Below are 22,768 nucleotides of genomic sequence, written 5' to 3' on the forward strand. Positions count from 1 at the left end.
GTTGTGTGTGGTTGGAGAGATGAAGTTGTGTATACAAATAAATAATCCAAAGTTGTGTGTGGTTGGAGAGATGAAGTTGTGTATATAAATAAATCATCCAAAGTTGTGTGTGGTAGGAGAGATGAAGTTGTGTATATAAATAAATCATCCAAAGTTGTGTGTGGTTGGAGAGATGAAGTTGTGTATACAAATAAATAATCCAAAGTTGTGTGTGGTTGGAGAGATGAAGTTGTGTATATAAATAAATCATCCAAAGTTGTGTGTGGTCGGAGAGATGAAGTTGTGTATATAAATAAATAATCCAAAGTTGTGTGTGGTCATAGAGATGAGGTCGTGTATATAAAATAAATAATCGAAAGTTGTGTGTGGTCAGAGAGATGAAGTTGTTTATATAAATAAATAATCCAAAGTTGTGTGTGGTAGTAGAGATTAAGTTGTGTATATAAATAAATAATCCAAAGTTGTGTGTGATTGGAGAGATGAAGTTGTGTATATAAATAAATAATCCAAAGTTGTCTGTGGTAGTAGAGATGAAGTTGTGTATATCTACAGGGTGTCCCATAAGTCTGGAACCATAGGGAAAAATAAGTGATTCATGATTATTTTTTCTCTGAGAATGATTTTTACTTCACATAAAATTAATTAAACATTCAACATTAATTCTTACTTGCTCAGCGACATCATGGATCCCTTCAAGAAACGAAAAAATCATGAAAAACACTTAAACGAAAGAAATCATGAATCACTTATTTTGCCCTATGGCTTCCAGGCTTATGGGAATTGGGACACCCTTTATAATAATAATAATAAAAGGGTGTGTGTGTGTGTGTGTGTGTGTGTGTGTGTGTGTGTGTGTGTGTGTGTGTGTGTGTGTGTGTGTGTGTGTGTGTGTGTGTGTGTGTGTGTGTGTGTGTGTGTGTGTGTGTGTGTGTGTGTGTGTGTGTGTGTGTGTGTGTGTGTGTGTGTGTGTGTGTGTGTGTGTGTGTGTGTGTGTGTCCTCCATTACTTCAAAATCATCAAACCTAGTGGGCCCAAACATTTCATGCATATTTTTCGACCTGCAAGAGATTGCATGAATAAAAACTGGGTGTGTTAAAACATCCTATTTGAAGATAATTAACGAGGTACTCATTAAAAAAAATAAAAATTGCCTTATGAAAATTTATGTCACATCGCTGGGTTTTTAAGCCGCCATCTTGGTCAGCCCACTGTCACATCACTCAGTTCTTAAACCGCCATCTTGGTCAGCCCACTGTCATCACTAGGTTCTTAAACCGCCATCTTGGTCAGCCCACTGTCACATCGCCGGGTTCTAAAGCCGCCATCTTGGTCAGCCCATTGTGGCATCGCATGGTTATTGAGCCGCCATCTTGGTCAGCCCTCTGTCACATTGCTGGGTTTTAAGCTGCCATCTTGTTCAGCCCATTGTGACAAAGCTGGGTTATGAAGCCACTATTTTGTTTTGGCTTATTGAAACGTTGAGAATTCGCCAAGCATTAGATTGTTCACTCACAAACAGGTAACGTGTCGGTTGAGACCGTCGTGAGACTGGTTTCCTGCATCGGTCCTGCAGATATGTGTAGATATTTGGAAAGACAAGGGTGTCCGCAGAAGAATAAGCTTAGTCTTGTGTTTGTGAGCTTTGTATTTTTTTATTTACTAGTACCGACTGCAAAGCCGCAATGAGCCGGCGAAGCCAAAGCCTCTTGTCACTATTTTACCCATCACTATGGCATCAGTAGGTGAGGTAGTTGGAAGTAGGTAGGTGTCGTAGGTACCGTACCTAGTTCAAAAGGACACCATTTGCATTCTGGATGAGATTAAAATTTATAAAATTACTTATTGATTAATTCGGTGAATTCCGTCTCAACTTCGGATATTTCCGGCCGTGAAAAACTATCCCCTACGGCCGCGAGATTTCTAAAAAATAATTCTTCGTCAATTTTAGAATATTTGACGCCGTTTTCAGCGTCCGAAATGTGGTAAAAAGCTTTTTTGAAATATTTTTTCAAATGCTCGAATCTCATTGGTTCCGGTAATTGGTGACGATTTTCGTTGAAGATAACCAGGGCCCGTGTGGGCCCGGGGAACGAGGTTGGTCTTAAAGTATTTTAATTACAAATTAGAGGTGCATAGGATTGTGAATCAAACAAAGACGGGTGAAACAAACTCCGATTGAACTTTTTCGCAATTTTTTTAATGCAGACTTCCGCATCCGGAAGATGGCGGCCTCCATTGAGTGATTTGGTTTTTGAAATATTTTTTCAAATGCTCGAATCTCATTGGTTCCGGTGTTTGGTGACGATTTTCTTTGAAGATAACCAGGCCCTGTGTTTGCCTCTAAATCTTTTGCCTAATTTTTCAACTCTGTGTTTGCCTCTAAATCTTGTGTCCCAAACCCATCCCTCTCTGTACCCACCGTACCCAGTCATACCCAGCTGCTCCTGGACTCTGTGTCCTTTCCTCCTGACAAGGTGGAAAAGTTTCTGTCAACCCTCGACTCGGATTCTGCAACTGGACCTGAGGGCATCAGCCCACGGGTCCTAAAATCCTGTTCTTCCGCTCTTTCACTCCCTCTCTCTGTTCTCTTCACCCTCTTTTTTGCTCAAGGTCATCTTCCATCTGCTTGGAAATCTGCCAACATCACCGCTTTGCACAAAAAAGGTGCAAAAACAGATCCCAGCAACTACAGACCAATCAGCCTTCTCCCAATTATCAGCAAAGTCATGGAATCCATCATAGCTTCAGATATGAAATCTTTCCTCTTCTCCAATGGCTTGATCTCTGATCATCAATTTGGTTTCAGACCTGGACACTCTCCTCTGGACATGCTGCTTCTGCTTTCTCAACAATGGATGGAGGTCCTCATTGCCAAACAGGAAATTAGAGCAGTCTCCCTTGACATATCACGTGCCTTCGATACGGTCTGGCACCCCGCTCTGCTCACCAAACTCTCCTCTTTTGGTATCCATGGAAATCTCCACGCATGGCTGGCAGACTTTTTTTTCTTTTTTCTTTTTTTTGTATACAAGATCGAGGCTCGTGAAAGAGCGAACATTAATCACACAGAAAGACAAACAGACACATAAAACAAATAACATCGGGAGCGGTAGACAAGATGGGGAGAGAGGGGGAAGGACACAAACACAACATTTGAGAGCAGGGACCGAGAGACATGGAGACATCGAGAGAACTGTGGGAGGGAGAGGGCTTTGGTGGGGAGGCATGGGAAGGGGTTGGGGGGTGGGAGAGGTATAAAAGATATGGACACTGCCAGGACTTCCAAGAAAGAAGTTGGAATTTCAAACAAGGTGGATCTGGGGTGAATTAGTGGGGGTAGAAAAGATCAAGGTTTTGGATGGGGGAAGATAAGAGATGGTGGTGAACAGCTGTTTTAAAGACCTGGAGGGAGGAGTGTGATTGAAGTGAGTGTGGGAGTTTGTTCAAGAGGCGGGAGAAAAGAGGAATGAAAGAGTGAAGGTGAGCAGAGAGCCGAGATTTCGGCAGTTTAACCATCAGAGGGTGGCTGGCAGATCTTGTGCGACCTGTAGGAATATTTGGGGGACAGAGCACAGAGAGAGCTGGGGGAGCAAGGCCGGAGAGGAGTCGGTAGAAGACAGAAAGACCACCTACCTGCCTGCGGTGAGTGAGTGAAAGGCCCTCAGAGATAGCTTCATCGCGGGAGATTCCAATGATTCTGAAAGCTTTGGATTCAACAGCGTGAAGCCGAGCCAGGTGTGAGGCAGGAGCACCAGCCCATAGGGGAGAACAGTATTCCATTGAGCTGCGGATGAAAGCCTTGTATGTGGTGAGGAGCTCAGGTGTGCCTAGGAAGGACTTCGCACGACGGAGGATGCCCAGTCGGCGACTGGCTTTGGAGGCCAGCTTGGAAATGTGGTTTTCCTAAGAAAGATCATGGTAGATAGTGAGACCCAAAAGCTTGAGCGACAGAACTTCTTGGAGAGGATTGTTGAGAAAGTAGATGGGAGGGTTGTCCAGTCGATCTTTTCGGAGAGACATAGTAAGAGTGTGAGATTTGTCAGGATTGAAAGACATGTTCCACTTGTTTGACCAGTCTGTGATTTTGTCCAGGTCTTCAGAGAGTGAGGAGGCTGCAGACTGCCGATCTGAGGGACGAGGAATGGAGTGGCAGAGAGTGGAGTCATCAGCAAAGAGATAGAGAGGATTTTCCAGAGAGTCGGAGAGATCATTGATAAAGACCAGAAAAAGCACAGGGCCCAGCACACTGCCTTGGGGAACTCCAGCCTGAACAGGAAGGGGAGATGAAAGAAATCCATTCAGGGCCACACGTTGACTACGACCAGAGAGGAAGTCCGCAAGCCATGCATGGAGATTTTCATGGATACCATAGGAGGAGAGTTTGGTGAGCAGAGCTGGGTGCCAGACCGTATCGAAGGCACGTGATATGTCAAGGGAGACAGCTCTGATTTCCTGTTTGGCATTGAGGACCTCCATCCATTGTTGAGACAGCAGAAGCAGCATGTCCAGAGTAGAGTGACCTGGTCTGAAACCAAATTGATGATCAGAGATCAAGCCATTGGAGAAGAGGAAAGATTTCATATCCGAAGCAATGATGGATTCCATGACTTTGCTGATAATTGGGAGCAGGCTGATTGGTCTGTAGTTGCAAGGATCTGTTTTTGCACCTTTTTTGTGTAAAGCGGTAATGTTTGCTGATTTCCAGGATGCTGGCAGATGACCTTGAGCAAAAGATAGGGTGAAAAGAACAGAGAGAGGGTGAGATAGAGCGGCAGAGCAGGATTTTAGGACCCGTGGGCTGATGCCGTCTGGTCCAGTTGCAGAATCAGAGTCGAGGTTTGACAAAAACTCCTCCACCTTGTCAGGAGAGAAGGACACAGAGTCCAGGAGCAGTTGGGTTCGACTGGGAAAGGTGGGAACAGAGAGAGATGGGTTTGGGACTAAGGATTTTGAGGCAAACACAGAGTTGAGGCATTCGGCTTTGTCACGTGCGATATCAACTGTGTGGCCATTTGAGGTAAGGAAGGGGATGGAGGGGGAACAAACACCAGAAACGGATTTGACCAGACGCCACCAGGATTTGGAGGAAGGAGACAGGTTTGAGAGTTCATTCTTGAGTGAGGAGAGATAGTGCTTCCTGGCACTCCTGAGGGTAGACACACACTTGTTCCGAGCTTGGTGGAAGGAACTGAGATTGCCTTCAGTTGGATTAGCCTTCCAAGAGGCAAAGGCAAGTTGTTTCAGGGCAACTGCCTCACCACAAGATTCAGTGTACCATGGACGGGAGGAAGGGTAAGACAACTGAAGGCGAGATGGGATAAATCTGTGCATGAGAGAGATCAGTTTGCTTTGGAAGAATTCCCAGGAAGAATTGATGTCAGAGGCAGTGGAGATGGGAGACCAATCCAGACGATTGATGGCTGCTTGAAGACCGTCCCAGTCGGCCTGAGTGAAATGCCAGACTCGTCGACGCTGAGGAGGCTCTCTGAGAATGGCCAGAGAGATGTCCACTTTGACAAGCACATGATCAGAAGAACCGATTGGAGCAGAAGAAGAGCAGCAGACATTAGCAGGGAAGTTTGTCATAACCAAGTCTAGAAGAGAAGATACTCCATTGGCTGAGATCCAGGTCGGGAAATTGACAGATTGTGTCAATCCCAGTGAGTCACAGAAGTCCTAAATCTTCTGTGACTTCCTCTCTAGTCGTAGTCAACGTGTGGCCCTGAATGGGTTTCTCTCATCTCCTCTTCCTGTTCAGGCTGGAGTTCCACAAGGCAGTGTTCTGGGCCCTGTGCTTTTTCTGGTCTTCATCAATGATCTCTCTGACTCTCTTGAAAATCCTCTGTATCTCTTTGCTGATGACTCTACTCTCTGTCGCTCCATTCTTCATCCCTCAGATCGGCAGTCTGAAGCCTCCTCACTCTCTGCAGACCTGGACAAAATCCCAGACTGGGCAAACAAGTGGAACATGTCTTTCAATCCTGACAAATCTCACACTCTTACGATGTCTCTCCGAAAAGACCGACTGGACAACCATCCCATCCACTTTCTGAATAATCCTCTCCAAGAAGTTCTGTCACTCAAGCTTTTGGGTCTCACTATCTGCCATGATCTTTCCTGGGAAAACCACATTTCAAATCTGGCCTCCAAAGCCAGTCGCCGACTGGGCATCCTCCGTCGTGCGAAGTCCTTCCTTGGCACACCTGAGCTCCTCACCACATACAAGGCTTTCATCCGCAGCTCAATGGAATACTGCTCTCCCCTCTGGGCTGGTGCTCCTGCCTCACACCTAGCTCGTCTTCACGCTGTTGAAACCAAAGCATTCAGAATCATTGGAATCTCCCGTGATGAAGCTAACTCCAAGGGCCTCTCACTCACTCACCGCAAGCAGGTTGGTGGTGTTTCCGTCTTCTACAGACTCCTCTCTGGCCTTGCCCCCCCCCCCAGCTCTCTCTGGGCTCTGTCCCACAAATATTCCTACAGGTCGCACAAGATCTGCCTGCAATCCTCTTATGGTCAAACTGCCAAAATCAAGACTCTCTGCTCACCTTCACTCCTTCATTCCTCTTTTCTCCCACCTCTGGAACAAACTCCCTCACTCTCTTCAATCCCACTCCACCCTCCAGGTCTTTAAAACAGCTGTTCACCACCATCTCTTATCTTCCCCTATCCAAAACCTTAATCTTTTCTACCCCCGCTAATTTCACCCCAATTCCACTTTTTTGAAATACCAACTTCTGTCCTGGAAGTACTTGGTGTCCTTGTGTTTTATACTTCTCCCTCCCCCCCCCCCCCTTCCCACGCCTCCTCCCCCCCAAGCCCTCTCCCTTCCACACATCTCCCTACTCTCAAATGTTGTGTTTGTGTGCTTCCCCTTCTCTCTCCATCTTGTTTTCCGCTGCCTCTTTTTATATATTTTGTTTGTCTGGTTGATTTGTTTGTGAAGTAAATGTTAGCTCATTCACGAGCCTCGATTCAGTATACAAAAAAAAAAAAAAAGGCCCGTGCGGGCCGAGGTTGGTCTTATAGTATTTTAATTACAAATTAGAGGTGCATAGGATTGTGAATCAAAAATAGACGGGTGAATCAAACTCCTATTGAACTTTTTCAATTTGTTATGCATACTTCCGCATCCGCAAGATGGCGGCCTCCATTGAGCGATTTGGTGCGTCAACGCTTCGAATTTCTCAAGGAATCCAGCAAAATCTGGCTTTTCAACATTATACGTACGCGTTCATTCACAACACTGGCTTCGCCGGCTACAAATTAGAGGTGCATAAGATTGTGAATCAAACAACGATGGGGGAAACAAACTCCTATTGAACGTTTTCGCAATTTTTTATGCATACTTCCACATCCGCAAGATAGCGGCCTCCATGGAGCAATTTGGTGCGTCAAAGCTTCGAAATTCTCAAAGGATCCAGAAAAATCTGGCTTTTCAAATAAAAGTATTTTAATTACAAATTAGAGGTGCATAAGATTGTGAATCAAAAAAAGACGGGTGAAACAAACTCCTATTGAACTTTTTCGCAATTTTTATGCATACTTCCGCATCCGCAAGATGGCGGCCTCCATGGAGCGATTTGGTGCATCAAAGCTTCGAAATTCTCAAAGGATCCAGAAAAATCTGGCTTTTCAACATAAAAGTATTTTAATTAAAAAAATTAGAGGTGCATAAGATTGTGAATCAACAAAAGACGGGTGAAACAAACTCCTATTGAACTTTTTCGCAATTTTTTATGCATACTTCCGCATCCGCAAGATGGCGGCCTCCATTGAGTGATTTGGTTTTTGAAATATTTTTTCAAATGCTCGAATCTCATTGGTTCCGGTGTTTGGTGACGATTTTCGTTGAAGATAACCAGGCCCGTGCGGGCCGAGGTTGGTCTTAAAGTATTTTAATTACAAATTAGAGGTGCATAGGATTGTGAGTAAAAAATAGACGGGTGAAACAAACTCCTATTGAACTTTTTCAATTTGTTATGCATACTTCTGCATCCACAAGATGGCGGCCTCCATTGAGCGATTTGGTGCGTCAAAGCTTCGAAATTCTCAAGGGATCCAGCAAAATCTGGCTTTTCAACATAATACGTACGCATTCATTCACAACACTGGCTTCGCCGGCTTCAAATTAGAGGTGCATAAGATTGTGAATCAAAAAAAGACGGGTGAAACAAACTCCTATTGAACTTTTTCGCAATTTTCTATGCATACTTCCGCATCCGCAAGATGGCGGCCTCAATGGAGCGATTTGGTGTGTCAAAGCTTCGAAATTCTCAAAGGATCCAGCAAATCTGGCTTTTTAACATAATACGTACGCGTTCATTCACAACACCGGCTTCGCCGGCTAAAAAAAGGAAGGGTGAAACAAACTCCTATTGAACTTTTTCGCAATTTTTTTATGCATACTTCCGCATCCGCAAGATGGCGGCCTCCATTTAGCAAGTTGGTGCGTCAAAGCTTCGAAATTCTCAAAGGATCCAGAAAAATCTGGCTTTTCAACATAAAAGCATTTTAATTACAAATTAAAGGTGCATAAGATTGTGAATCAAAAAAAGACGTGTGAAACAAACTCATTGAAATTTTTCGCAATTTTTTATGCATACTTCCGCATCCGCAAGATGGCGGCCTCCATGGAGCGATTTGGTGCGTCAAAGCTTTGAAATTCTCAAAAGATCCAGCAAATCTGGCTTTTTAACATAATACGTACGCGTTCATTCACAACACCGGCTTCGCCGGCTATTAATGTTTAATATGACCCTACTGCAAAGCCGCAATGAGCCGGCGAAGCCAAAGCCTCTTGCCACTATTTTACCCATCACTATGGCATCAGTAGGTTAGGTAGTTGGTAGTAGGTAGGTGTAGTAGGTACCGCACCTCGTTCAAAAGGACACCATTTGCATTCTGGATGAGATTAAATTTTATAAAATTTACTTCTTGATTAATTCGGTGAATTCCGTCTCAACTTCGGATATTTCCGGCCGTGAAAGACTATGCCCAACGGCCGCGAGATTTCTAAAAAATAATTCTTCGTCAATTTTAGACTATTTGATGCCGTTTTCAGCCTCCGAAATGCGGTACCGGTAATAAGCTTTTTTGAAATATTTTTTCAAATGCTCGAATCTCATTGGTTCCGGTGTTTGGTGAAGATTTTCGTTGAGGATAACCAGGGCCCGTGCGGGCCCGGGGAACGAGGTTGGTCTTAAAGTATTTTAATTACAAATTAGAGGTGCATAACATTGTGAATCGAACAAAGACGGGTGAAACAAACTCCTATTGAACTTTTTCGCAATTTTTCATGCATACTTCCGCATCTGCAAGATGGCGGCCTCCATGGAGCGATTTGGTGCGTCAAAGATTCGAAATTCTCAAAGGATCCAGCAAAATCTGGCTTTTCAACATAATACGTACGCGTTCATTCACAACACTGGCTTCGCCGGCTATAAATATGGCCTGTAGGCCGATGGTCTTGGATTGGTCTTGGATAGATGCTGGGCCGCAGCGTTTTCGATAAATAAATTTGTCGAAATGAAGTTTTTTGTTAAAGTTATGGATGTCATTGTATGCCTGAGGTTATAAGCTTTCGGATTATGTTAGGATTGTGCACAGATTTGCTTATAAATCGGGAAATATCACCTCGTAAAGGCTTCCAAATTCCAAAAGGAAAAAAGGAGCTTTTGAGATTCTTGGGTATGGCTGGTTGGTACCGGCGGTTCTGAAGGAATTTTTCTGATGTGGTTGCCCCTTTAATGAATTTGCTGAGGAACGAGACCAAGTTTGTTTGGGATGAAATGCCAGGCTGCCTTTGCCCACATCAAAGCGATATTAATGAGCTCTCCTGTCCTCGTAGCACCGGATTTTCGAAAACCTTTCAAGTTGACTATCAATGCAAGTGATGTGGGGGCTGGGGCAGTTCTACTGCAGGAAGGTGATTATGGCATTGATCACCCAGTGTCTTGCTATTTGAGGAAGTTTGACAGACATCAGAAAAATTATGCCACTGTGGAAAAGGAGACCCTTGCTCTCCTACTAGCTCCAGAGCATTAGGAGGTGTATCTAGGAAGTACTACCTTTCCTACAAAGGTCTTCACTGACCACAACCCCTTAACCTTCATTCAAAAAAATGAAAAATAAAAATCAGAGGTTGATAAGATGGAGCTTCTCTTTGCAAGAGTTGAACTTGGAAATTAGGCATGTAAAGGGCACAGACAATGTAGTCGCCGATACTTTATCCAGTGTGAATTCACTTTGAGGGTTCCTGTGTGTTGTTTGGAATTTTTGTTGCTTAAGGGACTTTATCAGCCATAGTTTTGATTTGTAGGTGTTGGGGGTGAGTATTACTTTTGGATGTTAAAGATATTTTTGTATGGAAAGAACGTTTTCGCAGTGTTCAAACTTTCTTCCTTGAATGTGGGGAGTGTTACAGATCCGTCACTTCTGCCTTTGTTGTTACTAGGGCATTGCCCGTACTATATCTATATCTAAAATTATATCCCCCCCCTCTATTTACATGAAATGGTTTGGTCCAAAGCGAACGGCTTCCGGAGTTTGGTAAAGAAATCGCCATCGCGTGCACAAACGCGCAGGAAAGCGAATGAATCGCAAATTCGTTTTTATTAGTTTTAAAACATAGTTTAACGCCAACATAGTTTGCAAACGTGAAATAAGTGAATACGCTCTCAAATGTGCCATCCGAGGCAGAGTGTGTCCGCCACGTTCGGCACACGCGTATAGTTCGCTGCTCTCCGATTGGTTGAATCGTTTTTTGGACATAGCTCGGTAAGTAATTGTCCGATTAATATGAAACCTTGAAAAGGCACATCCTCGGGTCCCCAGCAATATACCTGGCAAGTTAAAAGTATATCGGACCCGTGGTTGTCGAGAAACAGCGGTCACAGACAAACAAACGTACAAACAGAGATTACTGGAATTATAGATAGATTATACAGTCACGTGAAAAAGTAAGTACACCCCATGTAAAGTTTTGACTTTTTCAACATATTTCAACATACAGCTATTTGATCTTCATTTCAACAATATTGATAGATAAAGGTGATATAATATAACAAATATCATGAAACATTTACATTTTGTAGTCCATTGTATAATTTAAATAAACATAAATGCAAATTTAGCATGTGGAAAAAGTAAGTACACCCCTTCAAATTTATCACTACTTCAAATAAATAAAATTTGAATCAGGTGCACCAGCTCAGGTGCAAATGATTAGAACATCGTTAGAGAGGATCTTGGAGGAACCTGTCTTATTTAAACCTCAGACATTTAGTTTGGTTTGCTCTTTGTTGTTGAAGTGTGCTGCGTCACCATGCCAAGATCAAACTAGAACGGGCACTCGGTAGAGCGCATACCTTCGCCGCAGCTACTGTTCTGTACTTGGCATGGGAGTGTAGGGAACAGAACAACAAAAATACGATTTTGACCTTTTCGTGACCTTGACCTTGACCTTTGACCCGATTGCTCCCAAAATCTAATCAAATGTGTCCCGTATAATAACCAATCATCCCACCAAATTTCATGCAATTCGGTTGAATACTTTTTGAGTTATGCGAATAACATACACACACACACACAGACATACAAATAAATACACAGCGATCAAAACATAACCTTCCGCTTTTGCGAAGGTAAAGAGGTCTCTGAGGCCTTCAGAAAGAAGGTTATAGATGCCTACGAGTCTGGGAAGGGATTTAAAAAGATCTCCAAACAATTTGAAATCAATCATTTGACTGTCCTGAAGATCATCTACAAGTGGAGAAGATTCCAAACAACTGCCAACTTGTTCAGGCCAGGCCGCCCCAGCAAGTTCAGCCAGAGAGCAGACCGCAAGATCCTGAAAGAAGTCTCGAAGAACCCCAGAATGTCATCACGGGACCTACAGGTAGCTCTTGACACTGTTGATGTCAAAGTGCACGAGTCTACCATTAGAAAGGGGCTGCACAAATTTGATCTACATGGGAGGGGTGCCAGGAGGAAACCTTTGCTGTCCAGAAAGAACGTCAGGGCAAGACTAAAGTTTGCCAATGAACACCTATGCAAAGACCAGCACTTCTGGAACAATGTGCTCTGGACAGATGAGTCAAAGGTCGAGCTATTTGGCCACAGTACCAGAAGACATGTTTGGCGAAAACCAAAGACAGCATTTGACCACAAGAACCTGATACCAACTGTAAAGCATGGTGGTGGAAATATCATGGTTTGGGGCAGCTTTGCTGCATCAGGGCCTGGGCAGCTCACCATCATAGAATCCACAATGAATTCTTCATTGTACCAGAGGGTGCTTGAGGATAATGTGAGGTCATCTGTCTGAAAGTTGAAGCTCAACCGAAGGTGGACCTTGCAACATGACAATGACTCTAAACATACCAGTAAATCCACCAAGGAATGGCTTAAAATAAAGAAATGCCTCAACTCAACTCTGTGTTCGCCTCGAAATCCTTAGTCCCAAACCCATCTCTCTCTGTTCCCACCTTTCCCAGTCGAACCCAACTGCTCCTGGACTCTGTGTCCTTCTCTCCTGACAAGGTGGAGGAGTTTTTGTCAAACCTCGACTCTGATTCTGCAACTGGACCAGACGGCATCAGCCCACGGGTCTTAAAATCCTGCTCTGCCGCTCTATCTCACCCTCTCTCTGTTCTTTTCACCCTATCTTTTGCTCAAGGTCATCTGCCAGCATCCTGGAAATCAGCTAACATTACCGCTTTACACAAAAAAGGTGCAAAAACAGATCCTTGCAACTACAGACCAATCAGCCTGCTCCCAATTATCAGCAAAGTCATGGAATCCATCATTGCTTCGGATATGAAATCTTTCCTCTTCTCCAATGGCTTGATCTCTGATCATCAATTTGGTTTCAGACCAGGTCACTCTACTCTGGACATGCTGCTTCTGCTGTCTCAACAATGGATGGAGGTGCTCAATGCCAAACAGGAAATCAGAGCTGTCTCCCTTGACATATCAAGGGCCTTTGATATGGTCTGGCACCCAGCTCTGCTCACCAAACTCTCCTCCTATGGTATCCATGGAAATCTCCATGCATGGCTTGCGGACTTCCTCTCTGGTCGTAGTCAACGTGTGGCCCTGAATGGATTTCTCTCATCTCCCCTTCCTGTTCAGGCTGGAGTTCCCCAAGGAAGTGTGCTGGGCCCTGTGCTTTTTCTGGTCTTTATCAATGATCTCTCTGACTCTCTGGAAAATCCTCTCTATCTCTTTGCTGATGACTCCACTCTCTGCCGCTCCATTCCTCTTCCCTCAGATCGGCAGTCTGCAGCCTCCTCACTCTCTGAAGACCTGGACAAAATCACAGACTGGTCAAACAAGTGGAACATGTCTTTCAATCCTGCCAAATCTCACTCTCTTACTATGTCTCTCCGAAAAGATCGACTGGACAACCCTCCCATCTACTTTCTCAACAATCCTCTCCAAGAAGTTCTGTCACTCAAGCTTTTGGGTCTCACTATCTGCCATGATCTTTCTTGGGAAAACCACATTTCCAAGCTGGCCTCCAAAGCCAGTCGCCGACTGGGCATCCTCCGTCGTGCGAAGTCCTTCCTCGGCACACCTGAGCTCCTCACCACTTACAAGGCTTTCATCCGCAGCTCAATGGAATACTGTTCTCCCCTATGGGCTGGTGCTCCTGCCTCACACCTGGCTCGGCTTCACGCTGTTGAATCCAAAGCTTTCAAAATCATTGGAATCTCCCGCGATGAAGCTATCTCTGAGGGCCTTTCACTCACTCACCGCAGGCAGGTAGGTGGTCTTTCTGTCTTCTACCGACTCCTCTCCGGCCTTGCTCCCCCAGCTCTCTCTGTGCTCTGTCCCCCAAATATTCCTACAGGTCGCACAAGATCTGCCAGCAACCCTCTGATGGTTAAACTGCCGAAATCTCGGCTCTCTGCTCACCTTCACTCTTTCATTCCTCTTTTCTCCCGCCTGTGGAACAAACTCCCACACTCCCTTCAATCCCTCTCCTCCCTCCAGGTCTTTAAAACAGCTGTTCACCACCATCTCTTATCTTCCCCCATCCATAACCTTGATCTTTTCTACCCCCACTAATTCACCCCAGATCCACCTTGTTTGAAATTCCAACTTATTTCCTGGAAATCCTGGCAGTGTCCATATGTTTATACCTCTCCCACCCCCCCCCCCTTCACATGCCTCCCCCCCTTCACATGCCCCCCCTTTCACATGCCTCCCCCCCAAAGCCCTCTCCCTCCCACAGATCTCTCGATGTCTCCATGTCTCTCGGTCCCTGCTCTCAAATGTTGTGTTTGTGTCCTTCCCCCTCTCTCCCCATCTTGTCTACCGCTCCCGATGTTATTTGTTTTATGTGTCTGTTTGTCTTTCTGTGTAATTAATGTTCGCTCTTTCACGAGCCTCGATCTTGTATACAAAAAAAAAAAAAAAAAAAAAAAAAAAAAAAAAATGGAGCGTTCTGGAATGGCCAAGTCAAAGCCCGGATCTAAATCCCATCGAGATGTTGTGGGGGGATTTGAAACGAGCTGTGCATGCAATTGTGCATGCTGTGCCACAATTGTTTGTTTAATATATTATTGCAAAGTCAATTTTTCAATGTTTTTTGTTCAATTCGATCACCTTTATCTATAGATACCATAGACTCCTTTAGAGAAGGACTGGAACGTCCCATGCTCGGGGTTTGTAACTTGAGTCTGAAGGATTAACTTTAGTCCTGGGCTAAAATGACTTCTAGAAGGGCTAGAGACATGATCTCGGGGTCAAAATAGGGGTTTTTGAGGACGGCGAGTTCAATAGCGCCATTTTCAACACCACCTGGGGTCATCTTCAAGGTCAAAAGGTCATATATCAAGGTCAAATTAGTGAATTTTGGCAATTTTTGCCCGGTTTATGTGTCTGACTCATAAACGGTGAGAGATGGCTGATTATAATAAGAGGCAAGTTTGTAGAGCTGTCCAAATTTAATATATATTGTCATATATCGTATTACACAAACATACAAAAATACAGAAAATACACATTCGAATAATAACAATGCACCGTTTTTCAATAATATTTTGTAAAAAATGTCTATTACAACTATGTCTATGTCTATCACTAGTTGGAGAGTTGGAGAGTTGGAGAGTTCCAACCTTTGTTTCTTTTCTTTCCCCGGTCCCTCTTCACCCGTGCCTGTTTTTACCTTACTCTCCCTGAAGATCTCGCGAATGGTCCGATTTAAAGCGAATGGTCCGATTTCAAGCGAATGGTCCGATTTCAAGAGAATGGTCCGATTTCGAGCGAATGGTCCGATTTCGAGAGAATGGTCCGATTTCGAGCGAATGGTCCGATTTCGAGAGAATGGTCCGATTTCGAGCGAATGGTCCGATTTCGAGCGAATGGTCCGATTTCGAGCGAATGGTCCGATTTCGAGCGAATGGTCCGATTTCGAGCGAATGGTCCGATTTCGAGCGAATGGTCCGATTTCGAGCGAATGGTCCGATTTCGAGCGAATGGTCCGATTTCGAGCGAATGGTCCGATTTCGAGCGAATGGTCCGATTTCGAGCGAATGGTCCGATTTCGAGCGAATGGTCCGATTTCGAGCGAATGGTCCGATTTCGAGCGAATGGTCCGATTTCGAGCGAATGGTCCGATTTCGAGCGAATGGTCCGATTTCGAGCGAATGGTCCGATTTCGAGCGAATGGTCCGATTTCGAGCGAATGGTCCGATTTCGAGCGAATGGTCCGATTTCGAGCGAATGGTCCGATTTCGAGCGAATGGTCCGATTTCGAGCGAATGGTCCGATTTCGAGCGAATGGTCCGATTTCGAGCGAATGGTCCGATTTCGAGCGAATGGTCCGATTTCGAGCGAATGGTCCGATTTCGAGCGAATGGTCCGATTTCGAGCGAATGGTCCGATTTCGAGCGAATGGTCCGATTTCGAGCGAATGGTCCGATTTCGAGCGAATGGTCCGATTTCGAGCGAATGGTCCGATTTCGAGCGAATGGTCCGATTTCGAGCGAATGGTCCGATTTCGAGCGAATGGTCCGATTTCGAGCGAATGGTCCGATTTCGAGCGAATGGTCCGATTTCGAGCGAATGGTCCGATTTCGAGCGAATGGTCCGATTTCGAGCGAATGGTCCGATTTCGAGCGAATGGTCCGATTTCGAGCGAATGGTCCGATTTCGAGCGAATGGTCCGATTTCGAGCGAATGGTCCGATTTCGAGCGAATGGTCCGATTTCGAGCGAATGGTCCGATTTCGAGCGAATGGTCCGATTTCGAGCGAATGGTCCGATTGAGCGAATGGTCCGATTTCGAGCGAATGGTCCGATTTCGAGCGAATGGTCCGATTTCGAGCGAATGGTCCGATTTCGAGCGAATGGTCCGATTTCGAGCGAATGGTCCGATTTCGAGCGAATGGTCCGATTTCGAGCGAATGGTCCGATTTCGAGCGAATGGTCCGATTTCGAGCGAATGGTCCGATTTCGAGCGAATGGTCCGATTTCGAGCGAATGGTCCGATTTCGAGCGAATGGTCCGATTTCGAGCGAATGGTCCGATTTCGAGCGAATGGTCCGATTTCGAGCGAATGGTCCGATTTCGAGCGAATGGTCCGATTTCGAGCGAATGGTCCGATTTCGAGCGAATGGTCCGATTTCGAGCGAATGGTCCGATTTCGAGCGAATGGTCCGATTTCGAGCGAATGGTCCGATTTCGAGCGAATGGTCCGATTTCGAGCGAATGGTCCGATTTCGAGCGAATGGTCCGATTTCGAGCGAATGGTCCGATTTCGAGCGAATGGTCCGATTTCGAGCGAATGGTCCGATTTCGAGCGAATGGTCCGATTTCGAGCGAATGGTCCGATTTCGAGCGAATGGTCCGATTTCGAGCGAATGGTCCGATTTCGAGCGAATGGTCCGATTTCGAGCGAATGGTCCGATTTCGAGCGAATGGTCCGATTTCGAGGGAATGGTCCGATTTCGAGGGAATGGTCCGATTTCGAGGGAATGGTCCGATTTCGAGGGAATGGTCCGATTTCGAGGGAATGGTCCGATTTCGAGGGAATGGTCCGATTTCGAGGGAATGGTCCGATTTCGAGCGAATGGTCCGATTTCAAGCGAATGGTCCGATTTCAAGCGAATGGTCCGATTTCAAGCGAATGGTCCGATTTCAAGCGAATGGTCCGATTTCAAGCGAATGGTCCGATTTCAAGCGAATGGTCCGATTTCAAGCGAATGGTCCGATTTCAAGCGAATGGTCCGATTTCAAGCGAATGGTCCGATTTCAAGCGAATGGTCCGATTTCAAGCGAATGGTCCGATTTCAAGCGAATGGTCCGATTTCAAGCGAATGGTCCGATTTCAAGCGAATGGTCCGATTTCAAGCGAATGGTCCGATTTCAAGCGAATGGTCCGATTTCAAGCGAATGGTCCGATTTCAAGCGAATGGTCCGATTTCAAGCGAATGGTCCGATTTCAAGCGAATGGTCCGTTTCAAGCGAATGGTCCGATTTCAAGCGAATGGTCCGATTTCAAGGGAATGGTCCGATTTCAAGGGAATGGTCCGATTTCAAGGGAATGGTCCGATTTCAAGGGAATGGTCCGATTTCAAGGGAATGGTCCGATTTCAAGGGAATGGTCCGATTTCAAGGGAATGGTCCGATTTCAAGGGAATGGTCCGATTTCAAGGGAATGGTCCGATTTCAAGGGAATGGTCCGATTTCAAGGGAATGGTCCGATTTCAAGGGAATGGTCCGATTTCAAGGGAATGGTCCGATTTCAAGGGAATGGTCCGATTTCAAGGGAATGGTCCGATTTCAAGGGAATGGTCCGATTTCAAGGGAATGGTCCGATTTCAAGGGAATGGTCCGATTTCAAGGGAATGGTCCGATTTCAAGCGAATGGTCCGATTTCAAGCGAATGGTCCGATTTCAAGCGAATGGTCCGATTTCAAGCGAATGGTCCGATTTCAAGCGAATGGTCCGATTTCAAGCGAATGGTCCGATTTCAAGCGAATGGTCCGATTTCAAGCGAATGGTCCGATTTCAAGCGAATGGTCCGATTTCAAGCAAAAGGTCCGATTTCAAGCGAATGTTCCGATTTCAAGCGAATGTTCCGATGAGGGCGAGTTATATTGTGTGTATGTACGTGTGTGTGTGTGTGTGTGTGTGTGTGTGTGTGTGTGTGTGTGTGTGTGTGTGTGTGTGTGTGTGTGTGTGTGTGTGTGTGTGTGTGTGTGTGTGTGTGTGTGTGTGTGTGTGTGTGTGTGTGTGTGTGTGTGTGTGTGTGTGTGTGTGTGTGTGTGTGTGTGTGTGTGTGTGTGTGTGTGTGTGTGTGTGTGAATAAGAGAGAGACAGAATTCGGCGTACAGAACGACCAGTCAGTCAGCGTGCAGAATGATCAGTCAGTCAGCATGCAGAACGATCAGTCAGTCAGCGTGCAGTACGATCAGTCAGTCAGCGTGCAGTACGATCAGTCAGTCAGCGTGCAGTACGATCAGTCAGTCAGCGTGCAGAACGTTCAGCCAGTTAGCTTACACAACGATCAATCAGTCAGTGTGCAGAACGATCAGTCAGTCAGCGTGCAGAATGATCAGTCAGTCAGCATGCAGAACGATCAGTCAGTCAGCGTGCAGAACGTTCAGTCAGTCAGCATGCAGAACGATAAGTCAGTCAGCATGCTGAACGGTCAGTCAGTCAGCATGCAGAACGATCAGTCAGTTTCCGTGTAGAACGATCAGTCAGTCAGCATGCAGAATGATCAGTCAGTCACCATGCAGAACGATCAGTCAGTCAGCATGCAGTACGATCAGTCAGTCAGCATGCAGAACGTTCAGCCAGTTAGCTTACACAACGATCAATCAGTCAGTGTGCAGAACGATCAGTCAGTCAGCGTGCATAACGATCAGTCAGTCAGCGTGCAGAACGATCAGTCAGTCAGCGTGCAGAACGATCAGTCAGTCCAGCATGCAGAACGATCAGTCAGTCACTGTGCAGAATGATCAGTCAGTCAGCATGCAGAATGATCAGTCAGTCACTGTGCAGAACGATCAGTCATTCAGCGTGCAGAACGATCAGTCAGTTACCATGCACAACGATCAGTCAGTTAGCGTGCATAACGATCAGTCAGTCAGCGTGCACAACGATCAGTCAGTTAGCGTGCACAACGATCAGTCAGTTAGCCTGCACAACGATCAGTCAGTCCAGCATGCAGAAGGATCAGTCAGTCCAGCATGCAGAACGATCAGTCAGTCCAGCATGCAGAACGATCAGTCAGTCCAGCATGCAGAACGATCAGTCAGTCCAGCGTGCAGAACAATCAGTCAGTCCAGCGTGCACAATGATCAGTCAGTTAGCGTGCAGAACGATCAGTCAGTCCAGCATGCAGAACGATCAGTCAGTCCAGCGTGCAGAACGATCAGTCAGTCCAGCATGCAGAACGATCAGTCAGTCCAGCGTGCAGAACGATCAGTCAGTCAGCATGCAGAACGATCTGTCAGTCAGCGTGCAGAACGATCTGTCAGTCAGCGTGCAGAACGATCAGTCAGTCAGCGTGCAGAACGATCAGTCAGTCAGCGTGCACAACGATCAGTCAGTCAGCATGCAGAACGATCAGTCAGTCAGCGTGCACAACGATCAGTCAGTCAGCGTGCACAACGATCAGTCAGTCAGCATGCAGAACGATCAGTCAGTCAGGGTGCAGAACGATCAGTCATTCAGCATGCAGAACGATCAGTCAGTCAGCGTGCAGAATGATCAGTCAGTCAGCGTGCAGAATGATCAGTCAGTCAGCGTGCAGAACGATCAGTCAGTCAGCGTGTAGAACGATCATTCAGTCAGCGTACACAACCATCAGTCAGTCCGTGGCAGAACGGTCAGTCAGTCAGCGTACACAACCATCAGTCAGTCAGCGTGCAGAACGATCATTCGGTCGGCGTGCAAAACGATCAGTCGTCGCTTTTGGTAACAAACAACAAATTTACATTGTTCCATTTGATTAGGCCAAATATATTATCGTCCCTTTTTGCCATACTTGTAGTTTTATGTCAGTTGCTGTTGAAATGCAAACCTTTTTTTATTTTTACATTGTTTACAGCATAACCAAGTTGACTGCAGTACAACTGAAATGGCCGAAACTCATTTTTAAAAAGCATATGTCTCAGTTGTTCACAATTAAATCTGAGAACAAATCAAATGTCTTACTTTTCTTCTGCCTTTGTCAGCCTATTTGAGCCCTCGTCTCCTGCTTGGTCTACAAGGTGGTTATCTATCATCGACAACAATTTTTAAGATGCTTGTACTTCTGATGCAACCAACAACCCTACGTCCACTGCCTTGTGTGTGTGTGTGGTGTGTGTCTGTTTCTACCTACATCAATTGTTCCAAGAAAATATCGACTCACTCAATACAACAAGACTGAAAGTCTAACAGCGGCATAGCCGGGCTTGTAAAATATTATAAACCACAAACACACATGATTAGCTTTTTTAACAGTCGCTAATGCTGTTTATAACATTAAACAAAGAAATTTGGAGGAATCCTGATATCTGTGACGTAAGTTTTACTTCCAGAACTGAGGGAAGATCTACTGTAATCTAGATACCCCACAAGGGTTGAGTTAATGACGTGGTATCAAAAAACCGAGGCGAATTCTTTACTTCCGTGGTTGTTAGTACCGTACATCGCTTATCATCGATTCATGAATCACACACCACTTCAATCCATCAACTTTGTATTCACGACATTGGGATTAAAGTGTTATGGTCATATTTACTATATCATTGCCACTAGTAGAGTACCCGCCCCACGAGCAACCCTCTGGGTGATCTTGTTCCAAGCGTGCAACACACTCGGTGCATGCTGCACCATTACCAAACCTCCACACAAATAATATCTCTCCTCCTGCAACAACCCCCACAATCTCAAGTTTACTGGTGACGGAAGCACATCATACGTTGCCCGCAACAGGAAACTCAACAATATTGGCTCCATCCTCCAAATCTCTTGCCACTTCACTGCCCTCATCCACACACCTTCCCACCTCGTCCAAGCACCTTGCTGTGCCTGTCTGACTGCTTTCACATATCTCCCCTCCTCTTCCTTTCTTCTCACCTCCCTCTCAACCATCTTCCTCCTCTCTTTCACACATGCCTTTCCCCATCGCTCATGCTTCATCCACCCCAAGCCATGCTTCCCATGCTGTACCATCCCCATGACCTCCTCCTGTTGCAACCGCTCCTCCATCTCATGCACCTCTGCTCTTGCATTCCACTTCCGACTTCCCTTTTTCTCTGGGAGAGCATTCTTTACCACTGAATCACTTGAATCCCGCAACATCATGAACTCCCGCACCCTCACCACCTTAAACCCATCGGTTAATGATGTCAAGGGAAACTGGAGTTTTCCACCCTGACCCTAAAAAGCAATGTTCGTCAAACAGCGTGGCACTCCCAACCACCTCCTCACAGACCCGCTCACCACAACCTCCATCCTCTCCACGTGCCCAATCGCAATATCATAAATCATCAATGGCCACAATACTCGTGGCATCAATCCAAACTTCAAACACCATACCTTCAACTTACCTGGCAAACCACATCCATCAATGCTCTTCAAACTTCTCAAAAACTTGTTTCTCACCTCCTACACCCTTCCCACATCATTCAACTCCACTCTATACCATCTTCCCAAACTCTTCACAGGGGTCTCCATCAATGATGGAACCACCTCCCCTCCCAGCTCAAGCCTGTGCATGTTATCCACCACTCCTCGTCTCACTACCACACTCCTCGACTTTCTTGCTTTAAATCCCATTCTTGCCCACCGCATCAACCTTTCCAGTCGTCCCAGTACCTCTACTGCTGCATCAGCGGACTGTTTGACAACTGTCAGGTCATCCGTGAATGCAAACATCGCTGGCAAACTCTGACTAGGGGCGAGCTCCACTTCTTTCCCATGTCCACTCGAAGCATGTATCAGCAACTCCATAACCAGCACAAACTAAACGTACATCCTATCGGGATCCCCACTTCCAACTTCTACCACTCTGTTACATAGGACTGTGTCGCAAATCGCATCCAAAACTGATTATAATATGCCATCAAAAAATCCCTAAATATCCGTGGCACCCAAAAGAAATCCATGGCAAACCTGATCAAGGCATGCGGCACTGACCCATATGCATTCTCCAAATCCAGCCATACCATCGCCACATCCTTCCTTTGCCTCTTTGCCTGCTGTAACACTTGCCAGACCATTGCCGAGTGTTCAATGCATCCTGGTGATCCTGGTATTTCTGCCTCTGCACAGAACCATCCACAGAACCATTCCCTCTGATGAAGCCTGAGAGCCGTGCCGCAAAGACACCCATCAATATCTTCCCATCTACATCAACAACAACAACAACAACATGCATTTTAAGGCCATTTTCCCTGCTAGAGCGGGGGTTAGCCTTGCGGTCCCCATGGCAATCTTCTCCATTTTGCCCGATTTTCTGCATCTCCCCTTATTAACCCCCTTGCCCGCATTTCTTCTTCCACCATCTTTAGCCAAGTCTTTCACGGTCTCCCCCGTCCTCTACTTCCTTCTACATTCATTTCCATCACTCTTCTCAACCAGTCACTTTCATCTTTCCTCAACGCATGACCAAACCATCTCAACCTGTTCCTCTTCACAGCATCAATCACAGGCTCTATTCCCATCATCTTTTGCAAATCATCATTTGTCTTCCTCTCTCTCAACGATACTCCGCACATCCACCGAACCATTCGCATTTCCGTCTTTCCATCCTTCGG

The sequence above is a fragment of the Myxine glutinosa genome, chromosome 9, assembly GCF_964187855.1.
Source record: "Myxine glutinosa chromosome 9, kmMyxGlut1.1, whole genome shotgun sequence".
NCBI classification, from domain to species: domain Eukaryota; kingdom Metazoa; phylum Chordata; class Myxini; order Myxiniformes; family Myxinidae; genus Myxine; species Myxine glutinosa.